A 23,922-nucleotide genomic window follows, 5' to 3' on the forward strand; every position below is an offset into this window, starting at 1 on the left:
TCATGCTATCACAATGTTCACCAGTGAATCGCCGTTTCATTGTTTATCACCATTAGAATTATATTCTTGTACTGTTTGCAGATTTAAAATTAAAAAAGATCAAGCAATGGGTTGTTATTTCTTAATAAAGTTCCAGCGTCGGGGCGGATTGATATATCTTTAGAGGATCACGATTTCTTGGGACTGTTTATTTGAATAATATTGTTTCATATTACTAAAGAGTAGATGATGGTGTAAATCAAGGTGCTGCTTTTCTACTTTAAATGTTTTATTTCAAATATTCGGTTGGACATAGTCACACTTTCCTAAATTAATAAAAAAAAAACATTGCTTGTTGTAATCAATACCCTTTGGATATAAAAGTATGAAATAATATGCAAATGAATACAAGTACATGTATTTGCAAGACTGAAATGTCATAGTTTATAATTGATGTGTAGTCATCCATATACAATTTCAAGTATTCAAAGTTCATGGAGAGAAACGAAAGAGGAGCGTTATAAATTGCGTTAAAAATAAAAATTTGGAGAATCCGGGTATCGATCCCGGTACCTCTCACATGCTAAGCGAGCGCTCTACCACTTGAGCTAATTCCCCGTGCATAGTGTAAGACCGAAAGATGAGATTAGACCATCGGAGTACATAGCCTAGCGGCAACATACTAAAACTACCTTTGCTAGTCCGTTCACCACCAGAACGTTGTGATCGCTGAAGGAATGCACTGAACGCAAGCAAAATGATAAGCTTATTCTAAATCTTATCGTTGTCATTGATGTAATGTACAATGTACATATATTTAGAAAACAGAAACTTCTTTTTCGAATCCAGGTACACATATATTACATACTGAATAGTGTATTGAAAGGAAATACTGGTGCTTGCATCATAGCACAGTTGATATGGAGGCCGGTTAGCTCAGTCGGTTAGAGCGTCGTGCTAATAACGCGAATGTCGTGGGTTCGACCCCCACACTGGCCATTTCCTTACGTATTTTTTTTTTACTCTAGACTTGTTCAGAATCACGTTTAGTTCCATTTTATTTTACCAAATTTGTTTCAAATGAAACATTATTGCAGCGTATATTGTTAGCACTTTAACACGATATCTATCTTATTGTTTGTCAAATCTCCGTCTTTATATTTCAAACGGGGCTTTGCTATTTTGCCACATTGACATTTACAATTTCGACTGTTCGCAGAAATTATTATATACACAAGTAGATAATGAAAAACTCTAAATGGGTAGAATTAATTATTCAAGATGCACAAACATGTTTTCACATCATTTCATCCTATATGTCTAATTTGTCAATGTTCAATTATGAAAATCTTCATGCTATCACAATGTTCACCAGTGAATCGCCGTTTCATTGTTTATCACCATTAGAATTATATTCTTGTACTGTTTGCAGATTTAAAATTAAAAAAGATCAAGCAATGGGTTGTTATTTCTTAATAAAGTTCCAGCGTCGGGGCGGATTGATATATCTTTAGAGGATCACGATTTCTTGGGACTGTTTATTTGAATAATATTGTTTCATATTACTAAAGAGTAGATGATGGTGTAAATCAAGGTGCTGCTTTTCTACTTTAAATGTTTTATTTCAAATATTCGGTTGGACATAGTCACACTTTCCTAAATTAATAAAAAAAACATTGCTTGTTGTAATCAATACCCTTTGGATATAAAAGTATGAAATAATATGCAAATGAATACAAGTACATGTATTTGCAAGACTGAAATGTCATAGTTTATAATTGATGTGTAGTCATCCATATACAATTTCAAGTATTCAAAGTTCATGGAGAGAAACGAAAGAGGAGCGTTATAAATTGCGTTAAAAATAAAAATTTGGAGAATCCGGGTATCGATCCCGGTACCTCTCACATGCTAAGCGAGCGCTCTACCACTTGAGCTAATTCCCCGTGCATAGTGTAAGACCGAAAGATGAGATTAGACCATCGGAGTACATAGCCTAGCGGCAACATACTAAAACTACCTTTGCTAGTCCGTTCACCACCAGAACGTTGTGATCGCTGAAGGAATGCACTGAACGCAAGCAAAATGATAAGCTTATTCTAAATCTTATCGTTGTCATTGATGTAATGTACAATGTACATATATTTAGAAAACAGAAACTTCTTTCGAATCCAGGTACACATATATTACATACTGAATAGTGTATTGAAAGGAAATACTGGTGCTTGCATCATAGCACAGTTGATATGGAGGCCGGTTAGCTCAGTCGGTTAGAGCGTCGTGCTAATAACGCGAATGTCGTGGGTTCGACCCCCACACTGGCCATTTCCTTACGTATTTTTTTTTTACTCTAGACTTGTTCAGAATCACGTTTAGTTCCATTTTATTTTACCAAATTTGTTTCAAATGAAACATTATTGCAGCGTATATTGTTAGCACTTTAACACGATATCTATCTTATTGTTTGTCAAATCTCCGTCTTTATATAGCTCAAACGGGGCTTTGCTATTTTGCCACATTGACATTTACAATTTCGACTGTTCGCAGAAATTATTATATACACAAGTAGATAATGAAAAACTCTAAATGGGTAGAATTAATTATTCAAGATGCACAAACATGTTTTCACATCATTTCATCCTATATGTCTAATTTGTCAATGTTCAATTATGAAAATCTTCATGCTATCACAATGTTCACCAGTGAATCGCCGTTTCATTGTTTATCACCATTAAAATTATATTCTTGTACTGTTTGCAGATTTAAAATTTAAAAAAAAGATCAAGCAATGGGTTGTTATTTCTTAATAAAGTTCCAGCGTCGGGGCGGATTGATATATCTTTAGAGGATCACGATTTCTTGGGACTGTTTATTTGAATAATATTGTTTCATATTACTAAAGAGTAGATGATGGTGTAAATCAAGGTGCTGCTTTTCTACTTTAAATGTTTTATTTCAAATATTCGGTTGGACATAGGCACACTTTCCTAAATTAATAAAAAAAACATTGCTTGTTGTAATCAATACCCTTTGGATATAAAAGTATGAAATAATATGCAAATGAATACAAGTACATGTATTTGCAAGACTGAAATGTCATAGTTTATAATTGATGTGTAGTCATCCATATACAATTTCAAGTATTCAAAGTTCATGGAGAGAAACGAAAGAGGAGCGTTATAAATTGCGTTAAAAATAAAAATTTGGAGAATCCGGGTATCGATCCCGGTACCTCTCACATGCTAAGCGAGCGCTCTACCACTTGAGCTAATTCCCCGTGCATAGTGTAAGACCGAAAGATGAGATTAGACCATCGGAGTACATAGCCTAGCGGCAACATACTAAAACTACCTTTGCTAGTCCGTTCACCACCAGAACGTTGTGATCGCTGAAGGAATGCACTGAACGCAAGCAAAATGATAAGCTTATTCTAAATCTTATCGTTGTCATTGATGTAATGTACAATGTACATATATTTAGAAAACAGAAACTTCTTTCGAATCCAGGTACACATATATTACATACTGAATAGTGTATTGAAAGGAAATACTGGTGCTTGCATCATAGCACAGTTGATATGGAGGCCGGTTAGCTCAGTCGGTTAGAGCGTCGTGCTAATAACGCGAATGTCGTGGGTTCGACCCCCACACTGGCCATTTCCTTACGTATTTTTTTTTTACTCTAGACTTGTTCAGAATCACGTTTAGTTCCATTTTATTTTACCAAATTTGTTTCAAATGAAACATTATTGCAGCGTATATTGTTAGCACTTTAACACGATATCTATCTTATTGTTTGTCAAATCTCCGTCTTTATATAGCTCAAACGGGGCTTTGCTATTTTGCCACATTGACATTTACAATTTCGACTGTTCGCAGAAATTATTATATACACAAGTAGATAATGAAAAAACTCTAAATGGGGTAGAATTAATTATTCAAGATGCACAAACATGTTTTCACATCATTTCATCCTATATGTCTAATTTGTCAATGTTCAATTATGAAAATCTTCATGCTATCACAATGTTCACCAGTGAATCGCCGTTTCATTGTTTATCACCATTAAAATTATATTCTTGTACTGTTTGCAGATTTAAAATTTAAAAAAAAGATCAAGCAATGGGTTGTTATTTCTTAATAAAGTTCCAGCGTCGGGGCGGATTGATATATCTTTAGAGGATCACGATTTCTTGGGACTGTTTATTTGAATAATATTGTTTCATATTACTAAAGAGTAGATGATGGTGTAAATCAAGGTGCTGCTTTTCTACTTTAAATGTTTTATTTCAAATATTCGGTTGGACATAGGCACACTTTCCTAAATTAATAAAAAAAACATTGCTTGTTGTAATCAATACCCTTTGGATATAAAAGTATGAAATAATATGCAAATGAATACAAGTACATGTATTTGCAAGACTGAAATGTCATAGTTTATAATTGATGTGTAGTCATCCATATACAATTTCAAGTATTCAAAGTTCATGGAGAGAAACGAAAGAGGAGCGTTATAAATTGCGTTAAAAATAAAAATTTGGAGAATCCGGGTATCGATCCCGGTACCTCTCACATGCTAAGCGAGCGCTCTACCACTTGAGCTAATTCCCCGTGCATAGTGTAAGACCGAAAGATGAGATTAGACCATCGGAGTACATAGCCTAGCGGCAACATACTAAAACTACCTTTGCTAGTCCGTTCACCACCAGAACGTTGTGATCGCTGAAGGAATGCACTGAACGCAAGCAAAATGATAAGCTTATTCTAAATCTTATCGTTGTCATTGATGTAATGTACAATGTACATATATTTAGAAAACAGAAACTTCTTTCGAATCCAGGTACACATATATTACATACTGAATAGTGTATTGAAAGGAAATACTGGTGCTTGCATCATAGCACAGTTGATATGGAGGCCGGTTAGCTCAGTCGGTTAGAGCGTCGTGCTAATAACGCGAATGTCGTGGGTTCGACCCCCACACTGGCCATTTCCTTACGTATTTTTTTTTTACTCTAGACTTGTTCAGAATCACGTTTAGTTCCATTTTATTTTACCAAATTTGTTTCAAATGAAACATTATTGCAGCGTATATTGTTAGCACTTTAACACGATATCTATCTTATTGTTTGTCAAATCTCCGTCTTTATATTTCAAACGGGGCTTTGCTATTTTGCCACATTGACATTTACAATTTCGACTGTTCGCAGAAATTATTAGATTTTCTCAAGTATATGGTAAGGACCGAAGTAAACAAAAGATGTTTCAATGTGAATTTTATAGGATCCAGAATAGATTACAGAGTTTTTCCTGTGATATAGCCAATGGGAAATTATTTGATTGTAATAAGTATGATGAGTTAAAACAGAGTTTAGAAAAAATTGAAAAAGAAAAGTGTAATGGGGCCGTTTTGAGGTCAAAAGCGAAATGGGCAGTAGATGGTGATAAAAATACTAATTATTTTTTAAAATTGGAGAAGTATAGGCAGAACTCTAATGCCATAAATTGTCTACATGATAAAGATGGAAATGTTTTAACGTCATCTGAAGAGATGTCTCATGAAATATTTAGTTTTTATAATCAATTGTATAATTGTATTGAAACAGATGAATGTGATATTGAAAATGTTTTAACTTTTATTGACAAAAAGGTATCTAATGATGACAGAATCAAGTGCGATTCGCCTGTAACTGTTGATGAAATACACAAAGTTTTGTTTTCTATGTCTAAGTCTAAAAGTCCAGGCTTAGATGGTCTGACTGTTGAATTTTATTGCCATTTTTTTGATGATTTAAAATATATTTTTCCTCATATTGTGCAAAGTATCTGGGAAGATAAAGAATTGACAAGAAGTATGAAACAAGGGGTAATTAATCTGGTTTATAAAAAGAGAGGTGATAAAACTTTGTTGAAAAATTGGAGGCCTATTAGCCTTTTAAACGTAGATTATAAAATTTTAGCCCGGGTTATGTCAGACCGGCTTAAGTCTGTTTTGCCTTCTATTATTTCTGATTTTCAGTCTTGCTGTGTGGTTGGGCGTGATATCGCGGATACTATTTTTTGTGTGCGTGATATTATTGATCTTACTACACAGGAAGATCGTGAGGGGTATATTTTAAAAATTGATCAAGAAAAGGCCTTTGATCGTGTAAGTCATTCATATTTGTTCAAAATTTTGGAAAAATTTGGTTTTGGTGGAAATTTTGTTGACTGGATTAAGATATTTTACACCAATATTTCTAGTTCTGTAAAATACAATGGCAATCTTACCAAATTTATATCCATTCGGAACTCAGTACGGCAGGGCTGTCCAATTTCTGCGATGTTATATGTTTTGGCGGCAGAACCTTTGGGAAATATGATTTTGAAATCTCCAGATGTTAATGGTATCATGGTTCCTAATACAAATTTTGAATCTAAAGTGTATCAACACGCGGACGATACTACTTTGACACTTGGAAATAAAATGTGTATTGAACATGTTTTCAAATTATTGGAAACTTATAGTAAGGGATCTGGTGCCAAAATAAATAAAGATAAGTCAGAAATTCTATGTGTTGGCCAAGGTAATATTTCGCCAAATGAGCTTGATAAGTTTCGTATAAAATTATGCGAAAATGTTATTTGTGTTCTTGGTGTGTATGTTGGTATAGATTTACGTTTATGCAACGAAAAGAATTGGGATAATAAAGTTGCTAATATTAGAAATATTTTGAAAATGTGGTCCCAGAGACAGTTAACTATACAAGGGAGAGCTATTGTAATTAATTCATTGTTGATGTCTAGATGTTGGTATTGTCTAACGTCACATACAATACCTCTTGCAGCTATTACTGAAATTAAGAAACTATGTATTGATTTTTTGTGGCATAAAAGTGCGCATTTGGTCGCTTATGATACTATTATTGGCAAAAGAAAAGATGGTGGTTTGAATATACCTGATATTGAATTAAAACTTAAAGCGTTTAGATTAAAATTTCTTTTAAGGTGGTTAGATACTTCTTGCAGAGCAGTCTGGAAATGTACGGTGTCAGTATTTTTTTAACAAAGTTTGAATTTATGTCTCGATTTTGAGGTTATTTATTGTAAGTTTCCTAATAAGTATCTTAGATCTTTACCCATTGTTTATCACGAAATGTTAAAGGCTTGGTATATCTTTCAGTCTGTTAATGATGTGTTTTATAATGAGAACACCTTTTTTGTGTATGAACAGCCGTTGTTTTTCAACCCAATATTTTTGAACAATGACAAACCTATTTTTATTGAATGTTTCGCTAAAGCTGGTATAGTTAAGGTTAAACATTTGACTTTAGAAGTTGTATCTAAGTTCCTTCACTCAAATGCAATACTTGATGTTATTAGGATAGTAATCCTGATATTTCTAGTGATATGATTTTAAATTATTATAAAATTATCATGGACTCGATTCCTGCTAAATATAAAGATGTTATTTTGAGCAATGAACATACCAATATAAGAACTGACTGTAGACCTTTCGTTAAATATATGGATGGTAATGGGACTACTGTACAGCTCTATCCAAAAACTACCAAAGATATATATGGGTGTTTTATTCGCCGATTTTTCAGAAGACCAAAATCAACTGAATATTGGTCAAATGTTTTTAATAGCATGAGTCTACCACAAGTCTTTGCAATAATGTATTTGCCATTTTTACCATGTGATATTGTTGATGTTCACTATCGTATTGTTCATAATACTATATTTACCATGGAAAAGTTGAAGAAAATTGGCACTGTTAATAATGATCAATGTCTAGTTTGTAAAACTGATTCAGAAACTTTACAGCATTTGTTTCTGGATTGTTCAGAACTTTCCGAGTTTTTAGCTTATATCCAAACATTAACAAAGAAACTTTTTTCAAAGGCTGATCAGAATTACTTATCGGATATTTCTCTAGGAAGTCTTGTATTTCTGGGTTTCACAAGAAAGATCAAATTTACTAATCCGTATTTCATTAACTTCTTTTTTGGAGTAGTTCGTTTCTGCATATTTAAAAGGCGCAATTTAGTAGTTAGTGATATGTCAAAATTGAATTTGAAAACTTTCTTTAAGTATACAATTAGAAAATACTTTGATTATGTTAGACATTATTATCAAACGGCAAAGAAATATCAGTTGTTCAAAAAGTATATTGCTTGATAAGCTTATTCTAAATCTTATCGTTGTCATTGATGTAATGTACAATGTAACATATATTTAGAAAACAGAAACTTCTTTCGAATCCAGGTACACATATATTACATACTGAATAGTGTATTGAAAGGAAATACTGGTGCTTGCATCATAGCACAGTTGATATGGAGGCCGGTTAGCTCAGTCGGTTAGAGCGTCGTGCTAATAACGCGAATGTCGTGGGTTCGACCCCCACACTGGCCATTTCCTTACGTATTTTTTTTTTACTCTAGACTTGTTCAGAATCACGTTTAGTTCCATTTTATTTTACCAAATTTGTTTCAAATGAAACATTATTGCAGCGTATATTGTTAGCACTTTAACACGATATCTATCTTATTGTTTGTCAAATCTCCGTCTTTATATAGCTCAAACGGGGCTTTGCTATTTTGCCACATTGACATTTACAATTTCGACTGTTCGCAGAAATTATTATATACACAAGTAGATAATGAAAAACTCTAAATGGGTAGAATTAATTATTCAAGATGCACAAACATGTTTTCACATCATTTCATCCTATATGTCTAATTTGTCAATGTTCAATTATGAAAATCTTCATGCTATCACAATGTTCACCAGTGAATCGCCGTTTCATTGTTTATCACCATTAAAATTATATTCTTGTACTGTTTGCAGATTTAAAATTAAAAAAAAGATCAAGCAATGGGTTGTTATTTCTTAATAAAGTTCCAGCGTCGGGGCGGATTGATATATCTTTAGAGGATCACGATTTCTTGGGACTGTTTATTTGAATAATATTGTTTCATATTACTAAAGAGTAGATGATGGTGTAAATCAAGGTGCTGCTTTTCTACTTTAAATGTTTTATTTCAAATATTCGGTTGGACATAGTCACACTTTCCTAAATTAAAAAAAAAAACATTGCTTGTTGTAATCAATACCCTTTGGATATAAAAGTATGAAATAATATGCAAATGAATACAAGTACATGTATTTGCAAGACTGAAATGTCATAGTTTATAATTGATGTGTAGTCATCCATATACAATTTCAAGTATTCAAAGTTCATGGAGAGAAACGAAAGAGGAGCGTTATAAATTGCGTTAAAAATAAAAATTTGGAGAATCCGGGTATCGATCCCGGTACCTCTCACATGCTAAGCGAGCGCTCTACCACTTGAGCTAATTCCCCGTGCATAGTGTAAGACCGAAAGATGAGATTAGACCATCGGAGTACATAGCCTAGCGGCAACATACTAAAACTACCTTTGCTAGTCCGTTCACCACCAGAACGTTGTGATCGCTGAAGGAATGCACTGAACGCAAGCAAAATGATAAGCTTATTCTAAATCTTATCGTTGTCATTGATGTAATGTACAATGTACATATATTTAGAAAACAGAAACTTCTTTCGAATCCAGGTACACATATATTACATACTGAATAGTGTATTGAAAGGAAATACTGGTGCTTGCATCATAGCACAGTTGATATGGAGGCCGGTTGCTCAGTCGGTTAGAGCGTCGTGCTAATAACGCGAATGTCGTGGGTTCGACCCCCACACTGGCCATTTCCTTACGTATTTTTTTTTTTACTCTAGACTTGTTCAGAATCACGTTTAGTTCCATTTTATTTTACCAAATTTGTTTCAAATGAAACATTATTGCAGCGTATATTGTTAGCACTTTAACACGATATCTATCTTATTGTTTGTCAAATCTTCGTCTTTATATTTCAAACGGGGCTTTGCTATTTTGCCACATTGACATTTACAATTTCGACTGTTCGCAGAAATTATTATATACACAAGTAGATAATGAAAAACTCTAAATGGGTAGAATTAATTATTCAAGATGCACAAACATGTTTTCACATCATTTCATCCTATATGTCTAATTTGTCAATGTTCAATTATGAAAATCTTCATGCTATCACAATGTTCACCAGTGAATCGCCGTTTCATTGTTTATCACCATTAAAATTATATTCTTGTACTGTTTGCAGATTTAAAATTAAAAAAAAAAAATCAAGCAATGGGTTGTTATTTCTTAATAAAGTTCCAGCGTCGGGGCGGATTGATATATCTTTAGAGGATCACGATTTCTTGGGACTGTTTATTTGAATAATATTGTTTCATATTACTAAAGAGTAGATGATGGTGTAAATCAAGGTGCTGCTTTTCTACTTTAAATGTTTTATTTCAAATATTCGATGGGACATAGTCACACTTTCCTAAATTAATAAAAAAAACACATTGCTTGTTGTAATCAATACCCTTTGGATATAAAAGTATGAAATAATATGCAAATGAATACAAGTACATGTATTTGCAAGACTGAAATGTCATAGTTTATAATTGATGTGTAGTCATCCATATACAATTTCAAGTATTCAAAGTTCATGGAGAGAAACGAAAGAGGAGCGTTATAAATTGCGTTAAAAATAAAAATTTGGAGAATCCGGGTATCGATCCCGGGAATCCCCTCTTCCCATGTTCTCTCACTATTAAGCGAGCGCTCTACCACTTGAGCTAATTCCCCGTGCATAGTGTAAGACCGAAAGATGAGATTAGACCATCGGAGTACATAGCCTAGCGGCAACATACTAAAACTACCTTTGCTAGTCCGTTCACCACCAGAACGTTGTGATCGCTGAAGGAATGCACTGAACGCAAGCAAAATGATAAGCTTATTCTAAATCTTATCGTTGTCATTGATGTAATGTACAATGTACATATATTTAGAAAACAGAAACTTCTTTCGAATCCAGGTACACATATATTACATACTGAATAGTGTATTGAAAGGAAAACTGGTGCTTGCATCATCATGTAGCACAGTTGATATGGAGGCCGGTTAGCTCAGTCGGTTAGAGCGTCGTGCTAATAACGCGAATGTCGTGGGTTCGACCCCCACACTGGCCATTTCCTTACGTATTTTTTTTTTACTCTAGACTTGTTCAGAATCACGTTTAGTTCCATTTTATTTTACCAAATTTGTTTCAAATGAAACATTATTGCAGCGTATATTGTTAGCACTTTAACACGATATCTATCTTATTGTTTGTCAAATCTCCGTCTTTTATATTTCAAACGGGGCTTTGCTATTTTGCCACATTGACATTTACAATTTCGACTGTTCGCAGAAATTATTATATACACAAGTAGATAATGAAAAACTCTAAATGGGTAGAATTAATTATTCAAGATGCACAAACATGTTTTCACATCATTTCATCCTATATGTCTAATTTGTCAATGTTCAATTATGAAAATCTTCATGCTATCACAATGTTCACCAGTGAATCGCCGTTTCATTGTTTATCACCATTAGAATTATATTCTTGTACTGTTTGCAGATTTAAAATTTAAAAAAAAAGATCAAGCAATGGGTTGTTATTTCTTAATAAAGTTCCAGCGTCGGGGCGGATTGATATATCTTTAGAGGATCACGATTTCTTGGGACTGTTTATTTGAATAATATTGTTTCATATTACTAAAGAGTAGATGATGGTGTAAATCAAGGTGCTGCTTTTCTACTTTAAATGTTTTATTTCAAATATTCGGTGGGACATAGTCACACTTTCCTAAATTAATAAAAAAACATTGCTTGTTGTAATCAATACCCTTTGGATATAAAAGTATGAAATAATATGCAAATGAATACAAGTACATGTATTTGCAAGACTGAAATGTCATAGTTTATAATTGATGTGTAGTCATCCATATACAATTTCAAGTATTCAAAGTTCATGGAGAGAAACGAAAGAGGAGCGTTATAAATTGCGTTAAAAATAAAAATTTGTGGAGAATCCGGGTATCGATCCCGGTACCTCTCACATGCTAAGCGAGCGCTCTACCACTTGAGCTAATTCCCCGTGCATAGTGTAAGACCGAAAGATGAGATTAGACCATCGGAGTACATAGCCTAGCGGCAACATACTAAAACTACCTTTGCTAGTCCGTTCACCACCACCAGAACGTTGTGATCGCTGAAGGAATGCACTGAACGCAAGCAAAATGATAAGCTTATTCTAAATCTTATCGTTGTCATTGATGTAATGTACAATGTACATATATTTAGAAAACAGAAACTTCTTTCGAATCCAGGTACACATATATTACATACTGAATAGTGTATTGAAAGGAAATACTGGTGCTTGCATCATAGCACAGTTGATATGGAGGCCGGTTAGCTCAGTCGGTTAGAGCGTCGTGCTAATAACGCGAATGTCGTGGGTTCGACCCCCACACTGGCCATTTCCTTACGTATTTTTTTTTTTACTCTAGACTTGTTCAGAATCACGTTTAGTTCCATTTTATTTTACCAAATTTGTTTCAAATGAAACATTATTGCAGCGTATATTGTTAGCACTTTAACACGATATCTATCTTATTGTTTGTCAAATCTTCGTCTTTATATTTCAAACGGGGCTTTGCTATTTTGCCACATTGACATTTACAATTTCGACTGTTCGCAGAAATTATTATATACACAAGTAGATAATGAAAAACTCTAAATGGGTAGAATAAATTATTCAAGATGCACAAAAATGTTTTCACATCATTTCATCCTATATGTCTAATTTGTCAATGTTCAATTATGAAAATCTTCATGCTATCACAATGTTCACCAGTGAATCGCCGTTTCATTGTTTATCACCATTAGAATTATATTCTTGTACTGTTTGCAGATTTAAAATTAAAAAAAAAGATCAAGCAATGGGTTGTTATTTCTTAATAAAGTTCCAGCGTCGGGGCGGATTGATATATCTTTAGAGGATCACGATTTCTTGGGACTGTTTATTTGAATAATATTGTTTCATATTACTAAAGAGTAGATGATGGTGTAAATCAAGGTGCTGCTTTTCTACTTTAAATGGTTTTATTTCAAATATTCGGTTGGACATAGTCACACTTTCCTAAATTAATAAAAAAAAACATTGCTTGTTGTAATCAATACCCTTTGGATATAAAAGTATGAAATAATATGCAAATGAATACAAGTACATGTATTTGCAAGACTGAAATGTCATAGTTTATAATTGATGTGTAGTCATCCATATACAATTTCAAGTATTCAAAGTTCATGGAGAGAAACGAAAGAGGAGCGTTATAAATTGCGTTAAAAATAAAAAATTTGGAGAATCCGGGTATCGATCCCGGTACCTCTCACATGCTAAGCGAGCGCTCTACCACTTGAGCTAATTCCCCGTGCATAGTGTAAGACCGAAAGATGAGATTAGACCATCGGAGTACATAGCCTAGCGGCAACATACTAAAACTACCTTTGCTAGTCCGTTCACCACCAGAACGTTGTGATCGCTGAAGGAATGCACTGAACGCAAGCAAAATGATAAGCTTATTCTAAATCTTATCGTTGTCATTGATGTAATGTACAATGTACATATATTTAGAAAACAGAAACTTCTTTCGAATCCAGGTACACATATATTACATACTGAATAGTGTATTGAAAGGAAATACTGGTGCTTGCATCATAGCACAGTTGATATGGAGGCCGGTTAGCTCAGTCGGTTAGAGCGTCGTGCTAATAACGCGAATGTCGTGGGTTCGACCCCCACACTGGCCATTTCCTTACGTATTTTTTTTTTACTCTAGACTTGTTCAGAATCACGTTTAGTTCCATTTTATTTTACCAAATTTGTTTCAAATGAAACATTATTGCAGCGTATATTGTTAGCACTTTAACACGATATCTATCTTATTGTTTGTCAAATCTCCGTCTTTATATAGCTCAAACGGGGCTTTGCTATTTTGCCACATTGACATTTACAATTTCGACTGTTCGCAGAAATTATTATATACACAAGTAGATAATGAAAAACTCTAAATGGGTAGAGAATTAATTATTCAAGATGCACAAACATGTTTTCACATCATTTCATCCTATATGTCTAATTTGTCAATGTTCAATTATGAAAATCTTCATGCTATCACAATGTTCACCAGTGAATCGCCGTTTCATTGTTTATCACCATTAAAATTATATTCTTGTACTGTTTGCAGATTTAAAATTAAAAAAAAAGATCAAGCAATGGGTTGTTATTTCTTAATAAAGTTCCAGCGTCGGGGCGGATTGATATATCTTTAGAGGATCACGATTTCTTGGGACTGTTTATTTGAATAATATTGTTTCATATTACTAAAGAGTAGATGATGGTGTAAAACAAGGTGCTGCTTTTCTACTTTAAATGTTTTATTTCAAATATTCGATGGGACATAGTCACACTTTCCTAAATTAATAAAAAAACACATTGCTTGTTGTAATCAATACCCTTTGGATATAAAAGTATGAAATAATATGCAAATGAATACAAGTACATGTATTTGCAAGACTGAAATGTCATAGTTTATAATTGATGTGTAGTCATCCATATACAATTTCAAGTATTCAAAGTTCATGGAGAGAAACGAAAGAGGAGCGTTATAAATTGCGTTAAAAATAAAAATTTGGAGAATCCGGGTATCGATCCCGGTACCTCTCACATGCTAAGCGAGCGCTCTACCACTTGAGCTAATTCCCCGTGCATAGTGTAAGACCGAAAGATGAGATTAGACCATCGGAGTACATAGCCTAGCGGCAACATACTAAAACTACCTTTGCTAGTCCGTTCACCACCAGAACGTTGTGATCGCTGAAGGAATGCACTGAACGCAAGCAAAATGATAAGCTTATTCTAAATCTTATCGTTGTCATTGATGTAATGTACAATGTACATATATTTAGAAAACAGAAACTTCTTTCGAATCCAGGTACACATATATTACATACTGAATAGTGTATTGAAAGGAAATACTGGTGCTTGCATCATAGCACAGTTGATATGGAGGCCGGTTAGCTCAGTCGGTTAGAGCGTCGTGCTAATAACGCGAATGTCGTGGGTTCGACCCCCACACTGGCCATTTCCTTACGTAATTTTTTTTTACTCTAGACTTGTTCAGAATCACGTTTAGTTCCATTTTATTTTACCAAATTTGTTTCAAATGAAACATTATTGCAGCGTATATTGTTAGCACTTTAACACGATATCTATCTTATTGTTTGTCAAATCTCCGTCTTTTATATTTCAAACGGGGCTTTGCTATTTTGCCATTGACATTTACAATTTCGACTGTTCGCAGAAATTATTATATACACAAGTAGATAATGAAAAACTCTAAATGGGTAGAATTAATTATTCAAGATGCACAAACATGTTTTCACATCATTTCATCCTATATGTCTAATTTGTCAATGTTCAATTATGAAAATCTTCATGCTATCACAATGTTCACCAGTGAATCGCCGTTTCATTGTTTATCACCATTAAAATTATATTCTTGTACTGTTTGCAGATTTAAAATTAAAAAAAAAGATCAAGCAATGGGTTGTTATTTCTTAATAAAGTTCCAGCGTCGGGGCGGATTGATATATCTTTAGAGGATCACGATTTCTTGGGACTGTTTATTTGAATAATATTGTTTCATATTACTAAAGAGTAGATGATGGTGTAAATCAAGGTGCTGCTTTTCTACTTTAAATGTTTTATTTCAAATATTCGGTTGGACATAGTCACACTTTCCTAAATTAATAAAAAAAAACATTGCTTGTTGTAATCAATACCCTTTGGATATAAAAGTATGAAATAATATGCAAATGAATACAAGTACATGTATTTGCAAGACTGAAATGTCATAGTTTATAATTGATGTGAGTAGTCATCCATATACAATTTCAAGTATTCAAAGTTCATGGAGAGAAACGAAAGAGGAGCGTTATAAATTGCGTTAAAAATAAAAATTTGGAGAATCCGGGTATCGATCCCGGTACCTCTCACATGCTAAGCGAGCGCTCTACCACTTGAGCTAATTCCCCGTGCATAGTGTAAGACCGAAAGATGAGATTAGACCATCGGAGTACATAGCCTAGCGGCAACATACTAAAACTACCTTTGCTAGTCCGTTCACCACCAGAACGTTGTGATCGCTGAAGGAATGCACTGAACGCAAGCAAAATGATAAGCTTATTCTAAATCTTATCGTTGTCATTGATGTAATGTACAATGTACATATATTTAGAAAACAGAAACTTCTTTCGAATCCAGGTACACATATATTACATACTGAATAGTGTATTGAAAGGAAATACTGGTGCTTGCATCATAGCACAGTTGATATGGAGGCCGGTTAGCTCAGTCGGTTAGAGCGTCGTGCTAATAACGCGAATGTCGTGGGTTCGACCCCCACACTGGCCATTTCCTTACGTATTTTTTTTTTACTCTAGACTTGTTCAGAATCACGTTTAGTTCCATTTTATTTTACCAAATTTGTTTCAAATGAAACATTATTGCAGCGTATATTGTTAGCACTTTAACACGATATCTATCTTATTGTTTGTCAAATCTCCGTCTTTATATTTCAAACGGGGCTTTGCTATTTTGCCACATTGACATTTACAATTTCGACTGTTCGCAGAAATTATTATATACACAAGTAGATAATGAAAAACTCTAAATGGGTAGAATAAATTATTCAAGATGCACAAAAATGTTTTCACATCATTTCATCCTATATGTCTAATTTGTCAATGTTCAATTATGAAAATCTTCATGCTATCACAATGTTCACCAGTGAATCGCCGTTTCATTGTTTATCACCATTAGAATTATATTCTTGTACTGTTTGCAGATTTAAAATTAAAAAAGATCAAGCAATGGGTTGTTATTTCTTAATAAAGTTCCAGCGTCGGGGCGGATTGATATATCTTTAGAGGATCACGATTTCTTGGGACTGTTTATTTGAATAATATTGTTTCATATTACTAAAGAGTAGATGATGGTGTAAATCAAGGTGCTGCTTTTCTACTTTAAATGTTTTATTTCAAATATTCGGTTGGACATAGTCACACTTTCCTAAATTAAATAAAAAAAACATTGCTTGTTGTAATCAATACCCTTTGGATATAAAAGTATGAAATAATATGCAAATGAATACAAGTACATGTATTTGCAAGACTACTGAAATGTCATAGTTTATAATTGATGTGTAGTCATCCATATACAATTTCAAGTATTCAAAGTTCATGGAGAGAAACGAAAGAGGAGCGTTATAAATTGCGTTAAAAATAAAAATTTGGAGAATCCGGGTATCGATCCCGGTACCTCTCACATGCTAAGCGAGCGCTCTACCACTTGAGCTAATTCCCCGTGCATAGTGTAAGACCGAAAGATGAGATTAGACCATCGGAGTACATAGCCTAGCGGCAAATACTAAAACTACCTTTGCTAGTCCGTTCACCACCAGAACGTTGTGATCGCTGAAGGAATGCACTGAACGCAAGCAAAATGATAAGCTTATTCTAAATCTTATCGTTGTCATTGATGTAATGTACAATGTACATATATTTAGAAAACAGAAACTTCTTTCGAATCCAGGTACACATATATTACATACTGAATAGTGTATTGAAAGGAAATACTGGTGCTTGCATCATAGCACAGTTGATATGGAGGCCGGTTAGCTCAGTCGGTTAGAGCGTCGTGCTAATAACGCGAATGTCGTGGGTTCGACCCCCACACTGGCCATTTCCTTACGTATTTTTTTTTTACTCTAGACTTGTTCAGAATCACGTTTAGTTCCATTTTATTTTACCAAATTTGTTTCAAATGAAACATTATTGCAGCGTATATTGTTAGCACTTTAACACGATATCTATCTTATTGTTTGTCAAATCTTCGTCTTTATATTTCAAACGGGGCTTTGCTATTTTGCCACATTGACATTTACAATTTCGACTGTTCGCAGAAATTATTATATACACAAGTAGATAATGAAAAACTCTAAATGGGTAGAATTAATTATTCAAGATGCACAAAAATGTTTTCACATCATTTCATCCTATATGTCTAATTTGTCAATGTTCAATTATGAAAATCTTCATGCTATCACAATGTTCACCAGTGAATCGCCGTTTCATTGTTTATCACCATTAAAATTATATTCTTGTACTGTTTGCAGATTTAAAATTAAAAAAAAAGATCAAACAATGGGTTGTTATTTCTTAATAAAGTTCCAGCGTCGGGGCGGATTGATATATATCTTTAGAGGATCACGATTTCTTGGGACTGTTTATTTGAATAATATTGTTTCATATTACTAAAGAGTAGATGATGGTGTAAATCAAGGTGCTGCTTTTCTACTTTAAATGTTTTATTTCAAATATTCGGTTGGACATAGTCACACTTTCCTAAATTAATAAAAAAAAACATTGCTTGTTGTAATCAATCGTGAGGATCATTCTCCCACGTATGGGGATGTGTTTCCTTTAAATGCCAGTGAACAGTCTCCAGGGGGGAAATTCTGGGATAAGGGGGAGACAGAGGAGGAGGTGGACGAAGTCGTGATTAGAGAAAAGCAGGAGTTAGGGAAAGAACACAATATTCTTAAAAGTAAAGTAGGGAAGTCTGGTGTAAGGAAACACAGAAAGAAGAAGTCTAAAAAAGTTAAAAGTGTTTCGAAATGATCTCTGCGTTTTTGTTTTCTCTTCTAATGTTTACTTGTGTATCATTAAATGTGAACGGATTAAGAGATGTTGTTAAAATTAGAAATTTGTTTGAATATTGTCATTCTAATTATTATCAAGTAGTATTATTGCAAGAAACCTTTTGGGATGATATGTTTATTAATCAGATAAGTCACTTGTGGCAAGGCAAGATTATTTATAATAATAGTAATAACCAAAGAAAAGGTGTTGCTATTCTGATATCTAATAATTTGAAAGATGGTATAATTGATTTTGATGGTTATGATGGCAGAGTTTTAAGGGTTAAGATTAAAATAGATGATATTGAATGGAATATTGTTAATATATATGCACCTAATATTGTGAGTGACAAAAAGTTATTTTTTGATACATTAAAAATTGGCTTGTACCTTATTCGGACAACCTGATTACAGGGGGTGATTTTAATACTACTCTTTCTGACCTTGACCGTACTGGCATTACTGTACATCAGGTAAATACAAGTGTAGCGGCATTGAAAAGTCTTATGTTCACATGTGGTGTGTATGATGTTTGGAGAAATAGAAATAAAAATTGTGCTGTTTTTTCGCGCAAGATGGTCAGTAATGGTAATTTATCACAAAGTCGCATTGATTATTTTTTGGTTTCAAATACACTTATTCCTTATATTCAGAATATTTACTATAACGATACTGCATTCAGTGATCATTGCTTTGTTGTAATGAGAATTGATTGTAATTGTGGTAGTAAGGGAAAAGGCATTTGGATTTTTAATAACTGTTTTCTGTTAGATGATTATTTTAATACTAAGATTAGGTCTATAATTGAATCTGCCAAGACGTGTCCTTTATACATGAGTGAGCCTAAGGTTTGGTGGGATAATTTGAAGTATAAAATAAAGAGATTTTCTCAAGTATATGGTAAGGACCGAAGTAAACAAAAGATGTGTGAATTTTATAGGATCCAGAATAGATTACAGAGTTTTTCCTGTGATATAGCCAATGGGAAATTATTTGATTGTAATAAGTATGATGAGTTAAAACAGAGTTTAGAAAAAATTGAAAAAGAAAAGTGTAATGGGGCCGTTTTGAGGTCAAAAGCGAAATGGGCAGTAGATGGTGATAAAAATACTAATTATTTTTTAAAATTGGAGAAGTATAGGCAGAACTCTAATGCCATAAATTGTCTACATGATAAAGATGGAAATGTTTTAACGTCATCTGAAGAGATGTCTCATGAAATATTTAGTTTTTATAATCAATTGTATAATTGTATTGAAACAGATGAATGTGATATTGAAAATGTTTTAACTTTTATTGACAAAAAGGTATCTAATGATGACAGAATCAAGTGCGATTCGCCTGTAACTGTTGATGAAATACACAAAGTTTTGTTTTCTATGTCTAAGTCTAAAAGTCCAGGCTTAGATGGTCTGACTGTTGAATTTTATTGCCATTTTTTTGATGATTTAAAATATATTTTTCCTCATATTGTGCAAAGTATCTGGGAAGATAAAGAATTGACAAGAAGTATGAAACAAGGGGTAATTAATCTGGTTTATAAAAAGAGAGGTGATAAAACTTTGTTGAAAAATTGGAGGCCTATTAGCCTTTTAAACGTAGATTATAAAATTTTAGCCGGGTTATGTCAGACCGGCTTAAGTCTGTTTTGCCTTCTATTATTTCTGATTTTCAGTCTTGCTGTGTGGTTGGGCGTGATATCGCGGATACTATTTTTTGTGTGCGTGATATTATTGATCTTACTACACAGGAAGATCGTGAGGGGTATATTTTAAAAATTGATCAAGAAAAGGCCTTTGATCGTGTAAGTCATTCATATTTGTTCAAAATTTTGGAAAAATTTGGTTTTGGTGGAAATTTTGTTGACTGGATTAAGATATTTTACACCAATATTTCTAGTTCTGTAAAATACAATGGCAATCTTACCAAATTTATATCCATTCGGAACTCAGTACGGCAGGGCTGTCCAATTTCTGCGATGTTATATGTTTTGGCGGCAGAACCTTTGGGAAATATGATTTTGAAATCTCCAGATGTTAATGGTATCATGGTTCCTAATACAAATTTTGAATCTAAAGTGTATCAACACGCGGACGATACTACTTTGACACTTGGAAATAAAATGTGTATTGAACATGTTTTCAAATTATTGGAAACTTATAGTAAGGGATCTGGTGCCAAAATAAATAAAGATAAGTCAGAAATTCTATGTGTTGGCCAAGGTAATATTTCGCCAAATGAGCTTGATAAGTTTCGTATAAAATTATGCGAAAATGTTATTTGTGTTCTTGGTGTGTATGTTGGTATAGATTTACGTTTATGCAACGAAAAGAATTGGGATAATAAAGTTGCTAATATTAGAAATATTTTGAAAATGTGGTCCCAGAGACAGTTAACTATACAAGGGAGAGCTATTGTAATTAATTCATTGTTGATGTCTAGATGTTGGTATTGTCTAACGTCACATACAATACCTCTTGCAGCTATTACTGAAATTAAGAAACTATGTATTGATTTTTTGTGGCATAAAAGTGCGCATTTGGTCGCTTATGATACTATTATTGGCAAAAGAAAAGATGGTGGTTTGAATATACCTGATATTGAATTAAAACTTAAAGCGTTTAGATTAAAATTTCTTTTAAGGTGGTTAGATACTTCTTGCAGAGCAGTCTGGAAATGTACGTGTCAGTATTTTTTTAACAAAGTTCTGAATTTATGTCTCGATTTTGAGGTTATTTATTGTAAGTTTCCTAATAAGTATCTTAGATCTTTACCCATTGTTTATCACGAAATGTTAAAGGCTTGGTATATCTTTCAGTCTGTTAATGATAGTGTTTTATAATGAGAACACCTTTTTTGTGTATGAACAGCCGTTGTTTTTCAACCCAATATTTTTGAACAATGACAAACCTATTTTTATTGAATGTTTCGCTAAAGCTGGTATAGTTAAGGTTAAACATTTGACTTTAGAAGTTGTATCTAAGTTCATTCACTCAAATGCAATAGTTGATGTTATCAAGGATAGTAATCCAGATATTTCTAGCGATATGATTTTAAATGATTATAAAATTATCATGGACTCGATTCCTGCTAAATATAAAGATGTCATTTTGAGCAATGTACATACCAATATAAGAACTGAATGTAGACCTTTCGTTAAATATATGGATGGTAATGGGACTACTGTACAGCTCTATCCAAAAACTACCAAAGATATATATGGGTGTTTCATTCGCCGATTTTTCAGAAGACCAAAATCAACTGAATATTGGTCAAATGTTTTTAATAGCATGAGTCTACCACAAGTCTTTGCAATAATGTATTTGCCATTTTTACCATGTGATATTGTTGATGTTCACTATCGTATTGTTCATAATACTATATTTACCATGGAAAAGTTGAAGAAAATTGGCACAGTTAATAATGACCAATGTCTAGTTTGTAAAACTGATTCAGAAACTTTACAGCATTTGTTTCTTGGATTGTTCAGAACTTTCCGATTTTTTAGCCTATATCCAAACATTAACAAAGAAACTTTTTTCAAAGGCTGATCAGAATTACTTATCGGATATTTCTCTAGGAAGTCTTGTACTTCTGGGTTTCACAAGAAAGATCAAATTCACTAATCCGTATTTCATTAACTTCTTTTTTGGAGTAGTTCGTTTCTGTATATTTAAAAGGCGCAACTTAGTAGTTAGTGATATGTCAAAGTTGAATTTGAAAACTTTCTTTAAGTATACACTTAGAAAATATTTTGATTATATTAGACATTATTATCAAATGGCAAAGAAATATCAGTTGTTCAAAAAGTATATTGCTGCAGATAATGCATTGTTAAAAGGTGATGATATTTCTTTAAACTCTAATGATTTGAGTTCCTTTGTTTTAGATATCTAGTTAACACTATTGTACTCATTGTCTTTGTATTATTTTTGCAAATGAAAAGAAATTGAATGTATGCGTTATAAAGTACGTGATATATTGATTTCAAATGTTTATATTAAATGAAATGTGAGGAGCCTTCGGGGCCCCAACCCCGGGGGTCCTATTTGCTGGGAACATTAAAAGATTATTTTTAAAGATAAAAAAAAGAGCGTCGTGCTAATAACGCGAATGTCGTGGGTTCGACCCCCACACTGGCCATTTCCTTACGTATTTTTTTTTTACTCTAGACTTGTTCAGAATCACGTTTAGTTCCATTTTATTTTACCAAATTTGTTTCAAATGAAACATTATTGCAGCGTATATTGTTAGCACTTTAACACGATATCTATCTTATTGTTTGTCAAATCTCCGTCTTTATATAGCTCAAACGGGGCTTTGCTATTTTGCCACATTGACATTTACAATTTCGACTGTTCGCAGAAATTATTATATACACAAGTAGATATAATGAAAAACTCTAAATGGGTAGAATTAATTATTCAAGATGCACAAACATGTTTTCACATCATTTCATCCTATATGTCTAATTTGTCAATGTTCAATTATGAAAATCTTCATGCTATCACAATGTTCACCAGTGAATCGCCGTTTCATTGTTTATCACCATTAAAATTATATTCTTGTACTGTTTGCAGATTTAAAATTTAAAAAAAAGATCAAGCAATGGGTTGTTATTTCTTAATAAAGTTCCAGCGTCGGGGCGGATTGATATATCTTTAGAGGATCACGATTTCTTGGGACTGTTTATTTGAATAATATTGTTTCATATTACTAAAGAGTAGATGATGGTGTAAATCAAGGTGCTGCTTTTCTACTTTAAATGTTTTATTTCAAATATTCGGTTGGACATAGGCACACTTTCCTAAATTAATAAAAAAAACATTGCTTGTTGTAATCAATACCCTTTGGATATAAAAGTATGAAATAATATGCAAATGAATACAAGTACATGTATTTGCAAGACTGAAATGTCATAGTTTATAATTGATGTGTAGTCATCCATATACAATTTCAAGTATTCAAAGTTCATGGAGAGAAACGAAAGAGGAGCGTTATAAATTGCGTTAAAAATAAAAATTTGGAGAATCCGGGTATCGATCCCGGTACCTCTCACATGCTAAGCGAGCGCTCTACCACTTGAGCTAATTCCCCATGCATAGAGTCAGATGGAATTAAAGATCACATTAGGCTATCTAAATCTTATCGTTGTCATAGATGTAATGTAACTCTATTTATTCAAATAAATACGGAAACTATTATGAACATGTGACAAAATAAACAAGATACTATATTAATT

The 23,922-nt window shown here is 33.2% G+C and overlaps 23 non-coding genes across 23 annotated transcripts; 12 read left to right on the plus strand and 11 right to left on the minus strand.

The window, feature by feature from the left end:
* Positions 1 to 524: 524 nt before the first annotated feature.
* On the minus strand, positions 525 to 597 carry Trnaa-agc (transfer RNA alanine (anticodon AGC)). The gene has a single exon. It is a non-coding gene; the product is annotated as a tRNA-Ala (tRNA).
* A 307-nt stretch (positions 598 to 904) lies between these two features.
* On the plus strand, positions 905 to 978 carry Trnai-aau (transfer RNA isoleucine (anticodon AAU)). The gene has a single exon. It is a non-coding gene; the product is annotated as a tRNA-Ile (tRNA).
* An 874-nt stretch (positions 979 to 1,852) lies between these two features.
* Trnaa-agc (transfer RNA alanine (anticodon AGC)) lies at positions 1,853 to 1,925 on the minus strand. The gene has a single exon. It is a non-coding gene; the product is annotated as a tRNA-Ala (tRNA).
* Positions 1,926 to 2,230: 305 nt separating this feature from the next.
* On the plus strand, positions 2,231 to 2,304 carry Trnai-aau (transfer RNA isoleucine (anticodon AAU)). The gene has a single exon. It is a non-coding gene; the product is annotated as a tRNA-Ile (tRNA).
* An 879-nt stretch (positions 2,305 to 3,183) lies between these two features.
* On the minus strand, positions 3,184 to 3,256 carry Trnaa-agc (transfer RNA alanine (anticodon AGC)). The gene has a single exon. It is a non-coding gene; the product is annotated as a tRNA-Ala (tRNA).
* Positions 3,257 to 3,561: 305 nt separating this feature from the next.
* Positions 3,562 to 3,635, plus strand: Trnai-aau (transfer RNA isoleucine (anticodon AAU)). The gene has a single exon. It is a non-coding gene; the product is annotated as a tRNA-Ile (tRNA).
* Positions 3,636 to 4,516: 881 nt separating this feature from the next.
* Trnaa-agc (transfer RNA alanine (anticodon AGC)) lies at positions 4,517 to 4,589 on the minus strand. The gene has a single exon. It is a non-coding gene; the product is annotated as a tRNA-Ala (tRNA).
* Positions 4,590 to 4,894: 305 nt separating this feature from the next.
* Trnai-aau (transfer RNA isoleucine (anticodon AAU)) lies at positions 4,895 to 4,968 on the plus strand. Its single transcript has one exon. It is a non-coding gene; the product is annotated as a tRNA-Ile (tRNA).
* Positions 4,969 to 8,304: 3,336 nt separating this feature from the next.
* Positions 8,305 to 8,378, plus strand: Trnai-aau (transfer RNA isoleucine (anticodon AAU)). The gene has a single exon. It is a non-coding gene; the product is annotated as a tRNA-Ile (tRNA).
* An 878-nt stretch (positions 8,379 to 9,256) lies between these two features.
* Trnaa-agc (transfer RNA alanine (anticodon AGC)) lies at positions 9,257 to 9,329 on the minus strand. Its single transcript has one exon. It is a non-coding gene; the product is annotated as a tRNA-Ala (tRNA).
* A 305-nt stretch (positions 9,330 to 9,634) lies between these two features.
* Positions 9,635 to 9,707, plus strand: Trnai-aau (transfer RNA isoleucine (anticodon AAU)). Its single transcript has one exon. It is a non-coding gene; the product is annotated as a tRNA-Ile (tRNA).
* A 1,279-nt stretch (positions 9,708 to 10,986) lies between these two features.
* Trnai-aau (transfer RNA isoleucine (anticodon AAU)) lies at positions 10,987 to 11,060 on the plus strand. Its single transcript has one exon. It is a non-coding gene; the product is annotated as a tRNA-Ile (tRNA).
* An 880-nt stretch (positions 11,061 to 11,940) lies between these two features.
* On the minus strand, positions 11,941 to 12,013 carry Trnaa-agc (transfer RNA alanine (anticodon AGC)). Its single transcript has one exon. It is a non-coding gene; the product is annotated as a tRNA-Ala (tRNA).
* Positions 12,014 to 12,321: 308 nt separating this feature from the next.
* On the plus strand, positions 12,322 to 12,395 carry Trnai-aau (transfer RNA isoleucine (anticodon AAU)). The gene has a single exon. It is a non-coding gene; the product is annotated as a tRNA-Ile (tRNA).
* Positions 12,396 to 13,276: 881 nt separating this feature from the next.
* On the minus strand, positions 13,277 to 13,349 carry Trnaa-agc (transfer RNA alanine (anticodon AGC)). Its single transcript has one exon. It is a non-coding gene; the product is annotated as a tRNA-Ala (tRNA).
* A 305-nt stretch (positions 13,350 to 13,654) lies between these two features.
* Trnai-aau (transfer RNA isoleucine (anticodon AAU)) lies at positions 13,655 to 13,728 on the plus strand. Its single transcript has one exon. It is a non-coding gene; the product is annotated as a tRNA-Ile (tRNA).
* An 882-nt stretch (positions 13,729 to 14,610) lies between these two features.
* Trnaa-agc (transfer RNA alanine (anticodon AGC)) lies at positions 14,611 to 14,683 on the minus strand. Its single transcript has one exon. It is a non-coding gene; the product is annotated as a tRNA-Ala (tRNA).
* A 305-nt stretch (positions 14,684 to 14,988) lies between these two features.
* On the plus strand, positions 14,989 to 15,062 carry Trnai-aau (transfer RNA isoleucine (anticodon AAU)). The gene has a single exon. It is a non-coding gene; the product is annotated as a tRNA-Ile (tRNA).
* An 879-nt stretch (positions 15,063 to 15,941) lies between these two features.
* Trnaa-agc (transfer RNA alanine (anticodon AGC)) lies at positions 15,942 to 16,014 on the minus strand. The gene has a single exon. It is a non-coding gene; the product is annotated as a tRNA-Ala (tRNA).
* A 305-nt stretch (positions 16,015 to 16,319) lies between these two features.
* On the plus strand, positions 16,320 to 16,393 carry Trnai-aau (transfer RNA isoleucine (anticodon AAU)). The gene has a single exon. It is a non-coding gene; the product is annotated as a tRNA-Ile (tRNA).
* An 878-nt stretch (positions 16,394 to 17,271) lies between these two features.
* Positions 17,272 to 17,344, minus strand: Trnaa-agc (transfer RNA alanine (anticodon AGC)). Its single transcript has one exon. It is a non-coding gene; the product is annotated as a tRNA-Ala (tRNA).
* A 304-nt stretch (positions 17,345 to 17,648) lies between these two features.
* On the plus strand, positions 17,649 to 17,722 carry Trnai-aau (transfer RNA isoleucine (anticodon AAU)). Its single transcript has one exon. It is a non-coding gene; the product is annotated as a tRNA-Ile (tRNA).
* Positions 17,723 to 23,704: 5,982 nt separating this feature from the next.
* Trnaa-agc (transfer RNA alanine (anticodon AGC)) lies at positions 23,705 to 23,777 on the minus strand. The gene has a single exon. It is a non-coding gene; the product is annotated as a tRNA-Ala (tRNA).
* Between the last annotated feature and the right edge of the window lie 145 nt (positions 23,778 to 23,922).

This window comes from Argopecten irradians, chromosome 12 (assembly GCF_041381155.1).
Source record: "Argopecten irradians isolate NY chromosome 12, Ai_NY, whole genome shotgun sequence".
Classification (NCBI taxonomy): Eukaryota; Metazoa; Mollusca; class Bivalvia; order Pectinida; family Pectinidae; genus Argopecten; species Argopecten irradians.